Below are 15838 nucleotides of genomic sequence, written 5' to 3'. Positions count from 1 at the left end.
GATTCCAATAGAGACTTGTGAGAATGATGACTTTAGAAATGAGTGTATTATTACTTGCAAAAAGCTAAGAGATTTAAGCTGAAAAATTCTTTAATTTTCATTTTAATTTCAAATGTTTCTGAAGATATGGGTAGTGTTGGGAATGCTTTTGTTAGAGTACCATTAGCTGGTCTTTATTCAGTTAGCTACTTGGAATGAAAAAAACAGAATTTTTCAATCATTTGGAACTGCGCTTCAACAAAGTGCAAATTCAACCAATAAAAAGACAAGGAGTGGGATTTTTTTTCTTATAAAGATTTTCACCATTTTCAGTGACTGGTTTTGCGGTATTTAGAGAAGTGGAAGACATTGACTAGCCTTTTTTAGGATAACAATCATGGTTTGAATGGCATGGAAATCCTGCTGAATTACTTTCTTGCAAAAGTAATTACTGTTGCTTAATTGTGCAAAGGCAAAAATTTCTCTGTGGTAGCCTAGGACTTTAGAGCTTGTTTTAATTTTTTTCACTTCCAATTGCTTCTCCTAAGCAGCCTATGTATAGTCCTTTTTCCTTTTTTCCCCCATAGTTGTTATAGACATTTGAGGGATGATGCAGTACTGTTTGTGGTATAAACAGTGTCAGAAGTCTTTTTCCTTTTTCCCTTCTTCCTTTCAAATCCAAATAAATGTTGAACCTGATCTGTTTCCATTTCCTTCCTCCCATCTCCTTTCTTATCTCTTGGAAAAGAGGTCCAGGTTTTGTGATTAATATGCTCTGCTTCAAAGCCAAACTCTGTGGGGATCAGACAGACAGTGGTATCTGACAGCTACTGACGAGATACTGGTCACAGCCTTCCCCCAAACCTAAGTGCACACAAAACAGAGCTACACTGTGATGCCACATGTGAAATGGAACTTGTCAGAAATGATACACAGTCATCCAGAGCCTGGGAAGATGTAGATCAAGTTGTTATTTTAAATAAAAAGGCAAATGAAACTTGTCCATATCAGGTCAAAATGAAGTGAAACAGTTCTTTGGTTAGTTCTGAGAAAACTTCATCATTGTACCTGTCATATAATTGCCAAGATTAAAATGTCCTCACAAAGAATTTAAATGCTGTTTTCTCAACAACATATAGGTTTGAAAATTCAGAAGCATGCATGAAGTCAGAGACGATGGTGAAAGTACTGTTCTTTGTTTCTGGCCTCACAATAATTCCCTCTACAACAACAGAATGTTAAGAAAATGGACCAAGTTACAGAGGCATCTGCAGAATCTTTTTCCCTTTTAACACACTGTCTGACAGTGAGGTTTCTGAATCTTTTTAAAATCTCAACAGATCTGTTCCATCAGCGCCCTTGAAATCTGTGAAGGCTTAATTTCTGCTAAGTAAAAACTATCATCTCTAGCTTTCCTGTGAATATAATTTGTTCTATCACAAAGAAATGATCAGGATTTCATGTGGTAGAAACTCAGTTAGCATTAGCACTCCATCCCTACTTGCAAATTCCCAAAGCTGCATGTTATCCTCAGTCATCTCAGCTCACTCTAAATGGGTATGATCAGTTGTATGTAATTGTATTTAAAATGTGCCTATTTAAAATGAATTGATCAAAGACTCATGACGGGCTCTAAATTTTCCATAATGGTGATACAAAAAATGCCATGATAGCAGCAACTACGGCAAATTATTAACCATTTAGATAAGGTTTTAGTGGACTATTGTAGAGCGTTGACTAGAGGCAGAGGACCCTACTTCACACACATCTCTGTCTCTGCTATTTTCCAAATGTTCTGATGTAGCTAGAGGGAGGTTGTCTGGTTGGAGGTTAAGGCTCAGGTTAAGCCTGTGGAAAGAGAGACCACACTACACAGGGCAATGCAGATGAGCATAAGACTAGAATTACCGATACTGCAGTAGTAAAACTCTATGATAACTTTGCTATGGTTACCATTTAGCATCAAATGATATTGGTTTCCCTCTAAATGACTGCATTAGTCGTTGCTACCTTACTCCTTCCTACTTCGGCTTTTAAGGAGAAAATTTGTTCTTACTCCCTTCCCCCACAAACATATCAAATAGATTGAATTATTACACAGATTTACTACCTGAGATACTTTGAACCTGAAAAGACAATGAAGCTGCTGGGAAGCACTAGCAGGGTGATTTAATTTCACTGTACAAACACACTACATATATTTATAAATCAGGGCAGATTTATAAATCGTGGCTCGGATGTTGAAGGTGCTGGTGGTAAAATTGGCACCAGAATTCTGGGGTTTGGATTTTGACTGTCTTTACTCCAAAATATGTCCTGAACTATTAGTCTGACTTGAACTGTCTTTTGGAAATGCAAAAAGAAAGGTTTGACTGTGAGTAAGTGAATGATAGTCTCCCTACATTTGGTTATGTGTCTTATAACATGGATGGGAGACTGATAACCCTTTTCATCCCTCCATTACCTCCCTCTTTCAGATCATTCGGGTAGGTGCTGTCTTTGTGCTGTACATCCTGGCTTACTTCCTTTAGTTTTCAGTCCACTGGGGAAGAACAGTTCCTTAAATTATAATGGCCTCTCCATCAGACCTATTTTTATCTCTTATCAATTACCTTTTACTTCTTGTTTACTTTTTTTCTTGGGTCCTTTTTGACTTGGTTCATGATTCCTTAAATACAACACCTTAGCCGTATAATTCACAGCAATAATATGGAGTATAAGTATATTGTTGTTAGCATATTTGTCTCCTGAAATAACTCCCGCTAAACTTAAAAAGGAGGACTTATTCTCACATTAACCTTGTGTCTATTTTCTAACTGGTTCAACCTTTCAGTGCTGTGATCTACACCTTTACAATTATATAAAGTATTTTAATATAAAGCAACACAGGAATCAAAAGTGTCTGAAAGAACCTTTTAGCCCAATAATTAGTACAAATTTGGAGATACAGATATTTATCATTTTAAAAACTAAATTACATTCTTGTGTGGGCTAAGGTTACACAGTGGTAATGCATTAGCTTGTCACCTCTGGAAATGGCCTGCTTGCTAATCTGACTTATTATAAATCATCTGTGGAATGAATTAGGTCTCTAATCAGTTGCTGTCTGGCTCACAGATGCCCACATTACAAAACACAACACATTTATCAGTTGCTCTTCGAAATGCTCAGGAGTGGAATAGATGGGATCATTGCAAGTTAAGATTAAGATGCATTGAAAGGGTGAGTAAGTAGACTTGTGTCAAACAGTATGTGCTTTGTTATACTTGCATAAATCCAAATTAAATCCATCTTGAGGAACGATTTCTTAATTTGCTCTGTTGTTACATGGAACACAGTTCAACCTGATAGTTTAGATTTCCACTTGTGTAAATGAGATAATCTGTATTGTTTGGTCTGATTTAGCCTATACTCAACTCAAAAGTACAAAAGCTATCAAACATGCAGGACAAACAACTTCCTTCCGTCTCCACCATTAGGTTTGGCTGAAAAGTAGGACTAATGCAGAGGTATTAAAATTCACTTTCATTCATCAAAAAAAAAAAAAAAAAAAAAAAGAAAGAAAAAAAGGAAGTACGTGCTTCAAGTTTTCCCATCCATCTTACGAAAGAAAAAGGAAAGGAGAGACTGTTACAGCTATTTTATTTTAATTAGCTTATTTTTTTAAGAGCAGATTCATGACTCTCTTTTTCGATAACTTTTGTATTTCAATAACTTGTAATTGCAATATAACATATATTTCTGAAGTATATTCACTTAGGGATCTGTCTCCTGCTGTTCATGACTTCCAAACTTTTGCTTCAGTCTTTGTTTTGTTATGCAATGGTAATATTTTTCACTATTTGGAAAGTGCCCATCTCTGTTCCTTCATTACTCCCTCTTCCCATCAGCTGGTACATTTAGAAGAATCTCCTTATATTCTTATTCCTAACCAAGTAGATTCCTCTGGCAGTGTAAGGGGACAGAAGTGAGGTAGGGAAGGGAGGAAAAATGAGGCAAATATCTGAATGCTTTTTTGTAGTTGTTGCTTTTGTGATGATTTTTTCCTGCTACACACACCTATATATAAGTTAGTAACATCTTATTTTCAGACAGGTCCAAATCTATCACTGGTTGTGAAAATGTAGCGTGGGATTAAACAAATTATTTTAAAAATTCATACAAAATTCATGGATACTTTCAGCTGAAAAAAAATTTTTTTAAACAAATCCGCTTCATTGCAGTATCTTCACGATAGAACATTTTGTATTTTATAATCAGAAGTGTGATTATTGGGGGATTACTGGGTTGTGTTGGGAAATAATTTAATCTAGAATCAATTAATTTTTTCTTCAAGATTTTCATTTATAATACAAAACCAAATAAATCTGTACTTAAGTTGTCTTTAAATTCTTTTATTTCTATATATTTGTAAATAAGAAAGTAATTATTCAAATAGCTCTACTTATCAAGTAAAAATACCATATCAGTTGCAGAAATGTGAATATAACAGTGCTGAAAGTTCTAGTATAAATGTCGAATATATTATTTTATTAGTAAGAGAGTCTGTGTTTGGATAGCTGTATATTTGGTGATCTATAACTAAGATAACACCACTATATTAGGTAGTGATCTTGTTCACGTTCCCCTGGAACACAATAGCTGAATGAAGCATGTCCATATCCACTCTATGAATCAGTGGGAAGTAATCTTGTTTCTGGTGAACCCAATAGAAATCTTTGGGGTTTTTGTTTGCTTGTTTCCAAGAAAATGTTTGGGTGAGTGCATTTGGATCAAAAGAGATATCATTGGTGTTTTTAAACATTTTCCCTTTGAAAGAGAAGTTTTATTAAAGAATGACCAAAATTTAATAGAAAAATTTCATGCTGACCCTGAAATGTTCATGCTTTTACAAAATGGAGAACATTCATTTCTAAAATTATTGAGATAAAAATCTTTTGACTTTTTAATATAAAAATTGTTGCACATAGCTCTACTCTGTAATGTTTTTGCACTGAAGTCTGAGCAGTCGTATTAGGGATTAATTTCTGGATAAACTTAATTGAAACAAAAATCCAAGGAAGGGTTAACCTCCTGCAATTGAACAGAACTTGGTCCATCTGTGCTGTGCTGCAGTACCTTTCATCCATCTGTGCTGTTGTATCTTGTTTTAGCTGAATGTTTGCCATGTTTTGCTTTGTGGTCTTCGTGCTCATTTGCAATTTTTTCCGTCAATGGGTTCTGTTCAGAGCTTTCCATCTGAGCACACTTGAAACTTGATGAGGTTCAAAACTCAGATCCTAATTTTGTGTCTCAGGCCCTTAATATAAATTTACCCATATTGTTGTTTATTTGAACTCCATTATCTTTCACTGCTGAAATAACTTGGCATACCCCCAAAACTAAAAACAACATATGAGTCTGCTTGTATCTCTTGAGTCCCCTCAATCTCTGCTGGCTGGTTCTAGTTGCTGTGGTTTTGTTTTTATAGGACAAAGTGCTTACAAGAATAGCAGCGTTATACAACTCAATGAGGCAAAAATGTCAGAGAGGTCTGATCAACACATAAAACCTCACCTTTGGGGATTATGTTGATGATTGAAAAAAAAAATTACCTTGGGTTCCCATTGTAACCAGGTTTCAATTGATACAAACTCATTTTTTACCCAAACCCTATATCAATGGGAAGTCAGTCAACAAAATGTTTTAAGTAATTCACAGACATTTAGAGATTTTCACCATATGACGCTTATTTGAAAAGAAGGTGATTTAAAGTATTCAGTTCATTCTTTAATATAACAGTGCTGAAGAAATAGTTTTAAAAGTGGTATTTTTCACTACTCCCAGCTGCTGAGATCCTGAAAATACAAGATATGTCTTTTATAAGAGCCACATCTTTCTGTGAATTTGTGTAGTGGTTATGAAAATAGAGAGCTATCCTAATAAAATGGCAGATAATAAAAACTTGTAATCCATAACTGCCTACCCCAGTACTTTTTGTTCTTTACAACATAGCTGCCACATTTATGGAATGAGTTATGAGGAATAAATATTCAAGACATCTTTCCTTGAATTTAAGGACAAAAGTTGCATAATTACAATACAAGAAATATTTGTGTGGTTCTGTCAGTACCAAGCAGCTTGTTAAGCTGTATTGCTGACATTTCATGCCGTAAAAAAGCCAAGAGTAACAAAAAAAACTAAGCAACCCAGGCAAGTTTCACCTTTGACTTCTTCAGTCCTATGTGATCAATAGAGAATAGATAATTTGTCAAGAATGGACTGTGAGGCTCGGCTCAGCCCAAAGTTTAGGTTAGAGAAAGCACAAATGATTTTTCTCTCTGAGAAAGGCCTGATCCCTTCAGGTCATGTATGAGGTTGTTCAGAGAACAATATTAGCTATTTGCAGTGTAACAGCCTATACTCTCTCTGTCTGACACAATGACGTATGTAGAAAACATTTGCCTTGGTAAATGTAATTAAGTTTAGAATCCGCTATGAAATTTATCATGAACAGTCTGTGATTAAATTTAGTTCAGTTAAAAGCAGGTCATATTCTAAGGTTTGAAATTCTAGATTATTTGATAACAGACCTTAAGCTAGAGTAGTCTTGTCTGAATTTACAATTCCTTTTTTTACTCCATCTTTTTGTCTGAGAATTTCTCTGAAAGATTCTAGCATTAAGCACTATTGCAAAAGAAAAATGTAGTGAAATAATTTTCATGAAGAAATGCCTATGGGTATTCCAGTGAGAATCTCTTGTAATTCAATGGAATTATGAGCCTTTGAAAAGTGAATTTTACCCATTCATTCATAGTTTTTTTCACAGGGGAGTCTGATAGCACTGCCTGTAACAAAGGATGACTGCTGTTTTCTGTTGTAAGATCTGGTTCTGTGTTGCACCATTGGTGCAGAAATTTTCTATGCTAGGTATGCCTTGTTTTGTTGAAATTTCAGTCCAAACAGCCAATAGCGAGGCTAAGAAAATATGTAGGTGTTTTATGATTAAAAATATTAAGCTATTCTTTTCTTTCTTTTTGTTAAAAGATAGGTCTTCCATATTCTAGAGCAGTAGTAATTAAATTTTTGGCAGGAATGCATGTTCTTTTTTTTCCTCCTTTCCTTGTGAAAAAACTACCCAGTGGGGCTAATTATATGCCAGTGAAACATGGAGATTCACACGGATCCAATAAGGACTTCTTACAATTCTAATTTTTTTTCATCCCCCAGAAAACTCTTTCCTCTTGGGCATGTTCAGTCTTGGGCAGAAGGAGGCCTTCAGTGGGAGAGAAATCCTTGAATGCAGATTGAATAAAATACTGACCTGAAAGACTGAAGGGGTGTAGGAGTGGTAAACTGGGAAAAAAGAGATTGGAGCATGGAAGCAAGAGTTAGAAAACAAAATTACAGTGGGGCAGGTTCTTCTAGGACTAAAAAAGCTCTTTATTTTTCTGTCTTGTACATTTTTTTTTCTGGTTGTATCAGAGAAGATGTTGCTTTCTGTATGAACTACTGGATGTCTGAAATTTTGAAAACATCTTTTACAACCGCTAAAATTTTCGTGCAGGGTATTATTGCAACAAAGCTGCACAACAGGGAAAGAGGGTAACTGAGGTGTACAATCCATGCAACAAAGTTACTATGGTAATACAGTAGGGGTTAAATCATATGATAACTGGAACTGGCGATAGGCAAATCTTGTGAATTGTTATAATAGAAGCTTTAGAATGGTTATGCTGAAGTTCAGCATTGACTAATAATTCCGTGGACTAGCTAGTAACTTCACCGAGGGCACCATAGGATACAGCCTCAAAATTTTCTCCTTAGCATTTCACTTCCCCTTGACTTCAGTAAGAGTGAAGAGTCTTTGACAGGGTACCTGTCTCTCAGCCTAGCAAAGGAAATGGGAAGGAGAGATATATGTATACAAAACTCTCTTCTGGGTGACAGCATTGATTTAAAAAGTATCCATAATGGTGTACACTTGGAAACCAGATTTGTAGGTTGTTAGTGGAAACTAACTTCCAATTTGCTGATGTCTCATCCATCTGAATCCTATGAACACTGCTAGGAGGACGATGAAATATTCTCAGCTCATGAAATTAGCCAAGTAATATTAAGATTCCTGGTACTACAAAACACATTAGGCTTAAATTATGTGGCATGGCTTCCCGATTTATGCAGCAGATCTGCACCAGAATTATATGGCAATGCAAATTGCTTCCAAACCAATTCAGTAGCCTTTAGTTTATAGAAATAATTTTGAAAATTGAACAGTAAAATGAGACTATAAAAATGCATATTATTATTTGTGTAATAGCAGGCTTGGAAAGCATAAGGACTGCAGGAGGGACAATCTTTTGAAACAATTTGCTAGCTGACAATTTAGGGCATATGGTGATAGCAAGGGAAAATGAGATAAAGCAAGTGGAGTTTAGGATTAATCTGATGATACCAAGTACTCGAAAAGACATTCTAGCACAACAGATCACCTAAGAGGGGCAGGAGACTCCCGTGCTGGGACCCAAGTTCCCTAAAAACTCAGGAGCACGTCTATGTGAATGGCTGTACCAAGCTGTCACTCTTCTTCCTACATGTGAACAAGAAATATAAACAAATATAAAAATAGAAGGCAAACAGGGAGCTGACACACTAGATTAAAGAAGAAAGTAACTGTTTTTATGACGTTAATGGACTTCTGCATCTTACTGGAAAAAATTAATTAGGTCGCTGTACAAATAGCCTCAAAGTTGCATTATATATGTAATGCTCCAACTAAAATGAACATCCTAAGTTTAGAGATTCAGTCAATGCTGCAGCAGCAGAAACTTGAATCTGAGGCCTATTTGATGCCTCATGACAGGGCTCTGATATATATACTCAGATATATAATATTTTGGGACATTAGATTTTACTGAGACAGTTACCAAGATTTATTAGAAATTCAAAATAATTCTGATGATTGGAAAATAAAAACTGACTCAAACCACAGTATAAGTTGTACTTAGCTTTAATAGTGATAGCTAAAGGAAGAAGAATGGAAAGAACAAAGAAGCTTTTAAAATGGATGCTTTAACAAAATTAATTAGCAAGTAGAATCTTCAAATGGATAAAGGATAGTGTGAGAAAAGATATAATTGTGAAACCATCCGAGGGACAAAGCTTTCTCCTCAGCTAAACACATAAATAAAATATTGAAAAGGTTTTTGTTATTGCAGGTTTCTCTTTGCCATTTCCAAAAAATCTCAGTAAATCCACTTTGCTTTACTTCACTTTAAAATCTATTTAATTAGCCTTCCTTTTTATAGAAGGAAGACCCTGGCCTTGTATAAATAAAGCAAACAGCTGAAAAACTGCTAATGCTGTGCTACCCCAGGAGATGCTTCTATTTAGAGCATTATTAAACGGAATAAAAATGCTATTGATGAAATGCTGTGTTGTTTTAGGTAACAAACTTGCAGAGCAGTTAGCTCTGGCAAATACTCGGTTTGCACCAGTGGAGGCTTGACACTTGTGGAAGTGCTGACCAAAGACTGCTAAAGCACTGCCTAGAACAGTGAGGCTTCCCCCACCACCTCCTTCCCTGAAGATACAACACCTACTTAAGAAATGTGTCCTATATATTTGCTATAGGTGCCTGGTTAAAACATAATAAAGGAGCCTTCCAGATTCTTTACAGCTGTTTGAAATAACCTCTTCACTTCAGGCAGTCATTGCTGTTCTGCTGCTAAGATTGAATGCAAGGAAGAGAGAGTCAGGGCTCCTGGCAAAATGTGGTAGAGGTAAGAACCCTGAAAGATCTAGATTGTATTTTGTTGTGGTTGTTTTTTTTTTTTTTTTTTTTTTAAGAGTAAGTTGGAATAACATGCATCTGCTTTTAAGTTTGGCTGTTGCTTTTCCCTTCCCACTTCGGTAGAAGTCTTAGTAAATGGAACAACAGTATTTTTTCCTTCACTACTACCATGTCAGAGTGATCCTAAACTTAAGTGAGGAGAGACTAAATATTGATTGGAATCATTTATTATAATTAACAGCTGATGCACTCTTAAGTAAAATAGAACAGCCACATTTAAAACAAATATACCTGGTTTGTCAGCATTTATTGAAGCACACAGTCCGAAGTGGGGAATTACTTCAGTTGTGTTTTTCTGAAAGGATGGTAGCTGAGACTATGAATATATAAAGTACATTGGCCTGTTTAATACCTATATTTGCTCTTATAGTACCTATAAATACCTGCACTTTGTTCACAGTATGTCAATTTGCAGTGTTTCAGTCATTACAGTGGCAGGCTGAACAATTAAACAGGAATTCCAACTGGCTATATTTCTAAGAGAGAGGGGACTAGAGTAACTTCTCATATGGCAAAATGCAGTGGTCACCCAGCTTCCAAGATACAGATGCTTGTATTTAGAAAAGAGGGCAGAGAGGGTGCTTTCACATATAAGAAAATAATGTCTCCCTTTTTCTTTTATAAAAAAGATATTCTCACAAGATTTCCTTATTTCATTTAGGCTATTATAAATATTGATGGTCTCTATGCATATTTCATCCTTACCAGTACCTGATGAGAGAATAGGAAATGTCAATAAAATATATCCACCAGGGAAACATGTCTAGCAGCAGACTGAAAGGCAATTCCAACTTCTGTGTGATATGGCATATAGAGTAATCCCTATTAGAAAAGAAGCTTAACCCACAAATCTGTGAAGTCTTCAACAAACTCTTAATTGGGGAGGTGAGGGGATGGTTTGCAGCTGCCTGGTGAAGTATCAGTGACCAACGACAAAATCAGGATGTCAAGATTCCCCCATCGGCAAGAATAAGATAGCAGAAAAGTCAGTTCTGTTTTGATTATAGATCTCTCAGTCTCCAGTTGACCCAGGACGTTCCTGTTGCCACTCTTTGCTAACCAGCTGCAAGTCTGCTTAGATGGACTTCAGCGAGGGAATTACAGACTGTAACATTATAAATTTACTTCTACAGTATATAACCATATAGCTCTGTTTACTAAACTCTTCTAATAAAGCTTTTTCCCCTGTCCAATATTTAATGGTAGTGGTTACAGCTGTTTACAGCCATCATCTCTGGTGATTAATTTCAGCTCACCTTGATTTTGGGTGTGTTCAGACTTCCTGCTCCCATATACTTGAATGAGAGTTGCTGCTGATTTTGAATAAGCCTCTTAAAAATCTGAAAGGCCGGAAGGTGATTTCCTTTCTTCCTAGGAAAGTACACTATGTGGAGACTCATCCAGCCAGAGCTTCTGGGAACAGCCTTGCAGGGAAGGCGATATATGTATTGATTACACATTAGTGATAAGCACTAGATGTTCTGAGCCATGCTGTCCTGGAAAATGTCAAAATACCAAGAATATCATGGATGCCTTGATAACCTCCAAGGCAACATCAAAATCTGCTCCATCTGACATCTGAATCAGAGTCTGGGCCATGTGTTAATCTCTGCACACACAAACCCAGCCCAGCCCACCCACAAGAGACAGCAGTACAAGAAAAAGCACTGGAGACTCTGCGGTAGAATTCAACATATACTTGATGAAGTAACTATTCTGTTTTATTTTTATGGTTGGCATGGAGCTAGCATGCATTTCATGTCTGATGCAGTAAGCCAAAACTGTTTGTAATCAGTCATGGGTTAGAGTCCATTTACTCTTGTTGTTTTAACCGCTTGCTGATGCACCAGATGCAAGTATCACTCATTTAAAAAAAATTTTAGTCATTAAAGATAATATCTAACTTTCTAAGACGATGAGGGAGTTTTCCACCCTGTCGCTATGACCCAATTCCATCCTGGATATTTTGGCTTGGGTATTAAATGCATCATAATTTATACAGCTTTTCTTTATATAAAATGATCTGAAGATATATTTTACAGCAGTATATAAATCAAAACATAATTTAATTCAATAAGTTTTTGTTCACTGTTTACAAGAAAGAACCTCTGATGAACTAAAAATCAACCCCTTGTTTCTCTCAACAAAAAAATATTTACTAAGGTAACACAATGACATAAATAGAGAAGTGAGAGGAATGGCAAAATGAGCTATTCCTGTAGCTGTAAGAATCTTTCCCATCTGTTCTCAGAGAGGCCACAAAAAGGGAGGGGAGAAATAGATCTAAAAAACCAAATTCTTTTCATCAAAGTAAGAGTTTTTTTTCACCTAAAGGCAGGGTTAATTAACAGAAGGATTAGCAGTCATTACGTATAGCTAATTAAAATGAATAACCAGGTTGTATAATTTAGACAGCTGCAAACTTTAAGTACTCTTTGGCTTGAAGAGAATGTTAATATTTCAGTTGAAAACTGAAGAGTAAGGCATAAATCTCTTGGCAATCCATAACAATGAATGCTGTTCCACATTTTGCAAATGGGCTTAGCAATTGCTCCTCTCTGCAAAGGCCAGCTATGAAAGTGGGATGAGGACTGCTCTGCTTAATCCAAATTTAAAAGAGATTATGTGAATGCTTTCCTATGGCATAATCCAAATTTGAAGGAGATAATATGAATGTTTTCTATGGAGTTTCATAACTATGTTTTAGTCACATTGTTACATTTCATTTGGTAAGGTTCAATAAAGCCTGGGCCATTGGTTTTGTAGATCAGAAAAATACAAAGCCTGAACTCCCTCACTGGAAACAAATAGGAATTTAATAGGAAGTTATAATGAATTATTTTTCTGTTTCTTTGACACTTCTCCTATTTTCTAAGAGTAGCTAAGGACCCATGGCTCCTCAGGGACATCTTTAGTTTTCTTTTTTGCTCAATATGTTTTCCACATTCCTTGGAGAAGACAGAACACCTGCTGAAAGCTGTTCTTTGTGACTTCACTGTCTGTGTCCCTTTGTGCTGTCACATAAAGGGAAATAAGGAAAAAATATTTTAAATGGAAAAGTACGACTATTATTTTATTGATTTACTTCATGCTTTAATAAAATACCATTGCCATAGGAAATAAAATATGAAATACTTATTATTAAAACCTCTAAGAAGGACACATTTCTATTCTCTGATCCATGCTATGAATCTCAGATAGAGCAGACAACATTGATCCAAAGAAGTAGAACCAGTAAGATAGTTTTCAATATTCCATGAAGTATTGTCCAATTCTTTTGAGTTTTTCTGGGATTACAGTCCTAAGAATTTGTTAATAATACTAATAAACAAGAGCTGTTTGTCAGAAACTCCTTGATTCAAACTGATTTTGATGATATTGCTAGTTTAATTTTTTTGAGGGGGAGATATGTAAAGCTTTTTTTTTTTTTCCTTGATAGCTTCAATTTGAGAGACAGTTCTTGATCAATTAGTGTTTTGAACTATCTAATCTGTATATCTGTTGCTCGGTTTTGTTTTTTAGCTCTGTTGGTGCATCAGAATTTCTAACAGTTTAATTTTTCTTATCCTGGAAAATAAAAATATTCTTTAAATTTCAAAATTCATTAGGTTTTCTATGATGGTGATTTGGTTAAAGCTTATCCATTTCTGTTGAGCATATTATGATGACTGTAACAGACATACTTTCTATTGCTAGTAGAATACAGCATCTTAAATTCTTTGCCCAGGATTGATGTAAGCTGAAAGTAGTCAGCTTCCAAAATGTAATATGGAAGCAGTTAAATTGAGCAGCTGAATGACTCTAAGATACATACAAGATCTCCAAACTACCTTCATTTGTTCAGATATGGAAACAGTGAAAGATGTGATGGGAATGCTTGAAGAACTGCATACCTGGGGGTAGATTCTGTCACCAGAGGAGCATGCAGCCTCAGAGGTGTCTTCTGAAAGCCCTCAAATGCTCCCAGATGTCTCCTTTTCTTCATTGGAGAGTGGGGGCAGGGTTAGATGTAATGCAGACTGTCTGTAAATTACTAATAATTTTTAAACTAATGATGTCTCTCGTATATCTATATCTTAGCCTCTGCTAAGGAGAAGGAATGAAAGCATGCCGAAGTTTCCCTTATTTGCTTGCTGTAGAGAAGAGGTGAGTATACACATAATCTGATTATTTCTGTGAGCATGACTTGCTAGTCCAAGCAGTCTGCATGAACATGAACAGGACTATAGTTCAGTCATACCCTGAATAAGCAATAAATGTCCTGTGTTGAAACATGTAGCTGAATAAATGACTCCGTCTTTTAAAAACAAATGGGATGTAATTCAAAGACAACTTTTTGTATGTATTTCTATATTTCATACTATCTGATTTCTAATATGTACGTGCTGCTGGTACAGTGTTAGCCATGGTCAGTGAATATATAAAGAATTACATGCAGTGTCGGTTTCTCTCTCCTTGCTTCTACTTTTTAGACTCTCTTGCTAGTTACTAGGAAATGTGTTAATTCTTTCAATTACCTATAAGCATGTGCTGTATGGTACTCTGTTTCTCCTATCCCATCTACAATTTCTTAACTGTTTAAAGTGATCAATTTTAGTTAGGCACATCTTACTTCTCTCCTTGCTTTTTTTTTTTTTTTTTTTTTTTTTTTTTATCACCAACCTTCACTGTATACAGAATTTCTTTTACCATGGTCACAGTTAAGAATGACAATCTATTCAGCATGAGTGTGGCAACCATATTTGCAAAAGGTGCTTATACAGTAAGAAAAACCACTCTGAAGCTGTGTCCTTTATTTTTATATATGTAGAGTTAAAAATACAAAATGCCCTGAAAAAACGGGTTCTAGGAATCTGAAGTTAGGTATCCAAAACTAATGGATCCTTTTCACCATTTTGACTTTGGTTTCTGTGTGCCTAAGCTCTATACTGAGAAACTTGTGGAACTTGAGGGGAAAAAAATGAGTAAATAATACCAGCATTTGGTGAGGACAAAGGTATAAATGTTTGTGGAATATTTAGGAACCATTATAGGCATACAACAAAAATAGCTATTTGTAAAGTAATAACTGCACATTTCAGACAAGTTTTGGGTAGGTTACTGTATTTTGTGGCTGGATACAGAATAAAGAGAATAAAAATAAGCACTGAACAGCTGCATGTTCATTACATTGCAGTGTGGAAGGTTGGATAAAAACAGCGTGTGATCATATAGTGAAAAGACTGCATGATACACAAAGAAGGAGTTAAATTATCTTCTTTATTGACTTTTCTTTGCAACTTTTGAGTAGGTTTTGTGAGTTTAGTCATACTCTTACAATGTAATACAGTACTGGGATTTAATTTGGGATTTTTTTTTTCTTATATTCCTCCCCTCCATCTTCATATATTGTTCAGCTAACCTTAATTGCTTCACAGGGATTAAAAAGATGCTTTTACATGGTGAACATCAATAGCATGCTTTTTGAGTATTAGTATACAGATAAATATTGAGAATATTGTCCTATTTCTGTAACAGCTGGATATTTTAAATGTCCTAGAAATAGTAACTGGCTAGAAAAATGTACATATTTTTCACTTTACAAGATTACAAAGGTCTGTGTAAAAGACAGAAATGGTACATGATTTGAGGTCATTTTTATCTGAAGCTTTTTGCTGCAAAATGTAAAAAGTAGCTTTTTATTCTTTCATGTGAATCTAGTTCCCTACTACTTTTATGATTGCTAGCTGCCTACACAAAATGTAATTGCCTAATTTATATATTAATATAAAGGGATGAATGCTCTCCCCCACTTCATTGTGTTTGTCAGGCCTTGGGATATGCAACACCAACATATTGTGGAGATAAATTAATTAATGCCCTGAAGTCTCCCTTCTAAATCTGTGCATATACAAATAGTCAGCAATGATTCACTCCTGTCGTTCCTTGTGTTTGTCTATAATCCATATGGAGGCTCCAACAAGAACTGAATCCTCTTACAAAACAATTGTTAGGACCTGCAATACACAGTTATTAGTCTCCTTTTAA

Source organism: Dromaius novaehollandiae, chromosome W (genome assembly GCF_036370855.1).
Source record: "Dromaius novaehollandiae isolate bDroNov1 chromosome W, bDroNov1.hap1, whole genome shotgun sequence".
Taxonomy (NCBI): Eukaryota; Metazoa; Chordata; class Aves; order Casuariiformes; family Dromaiidae; genus Dromaius; species Dromaius novaehollandiae.
This window is presented reverse-complemented; position numbering follows the sequence as displayed.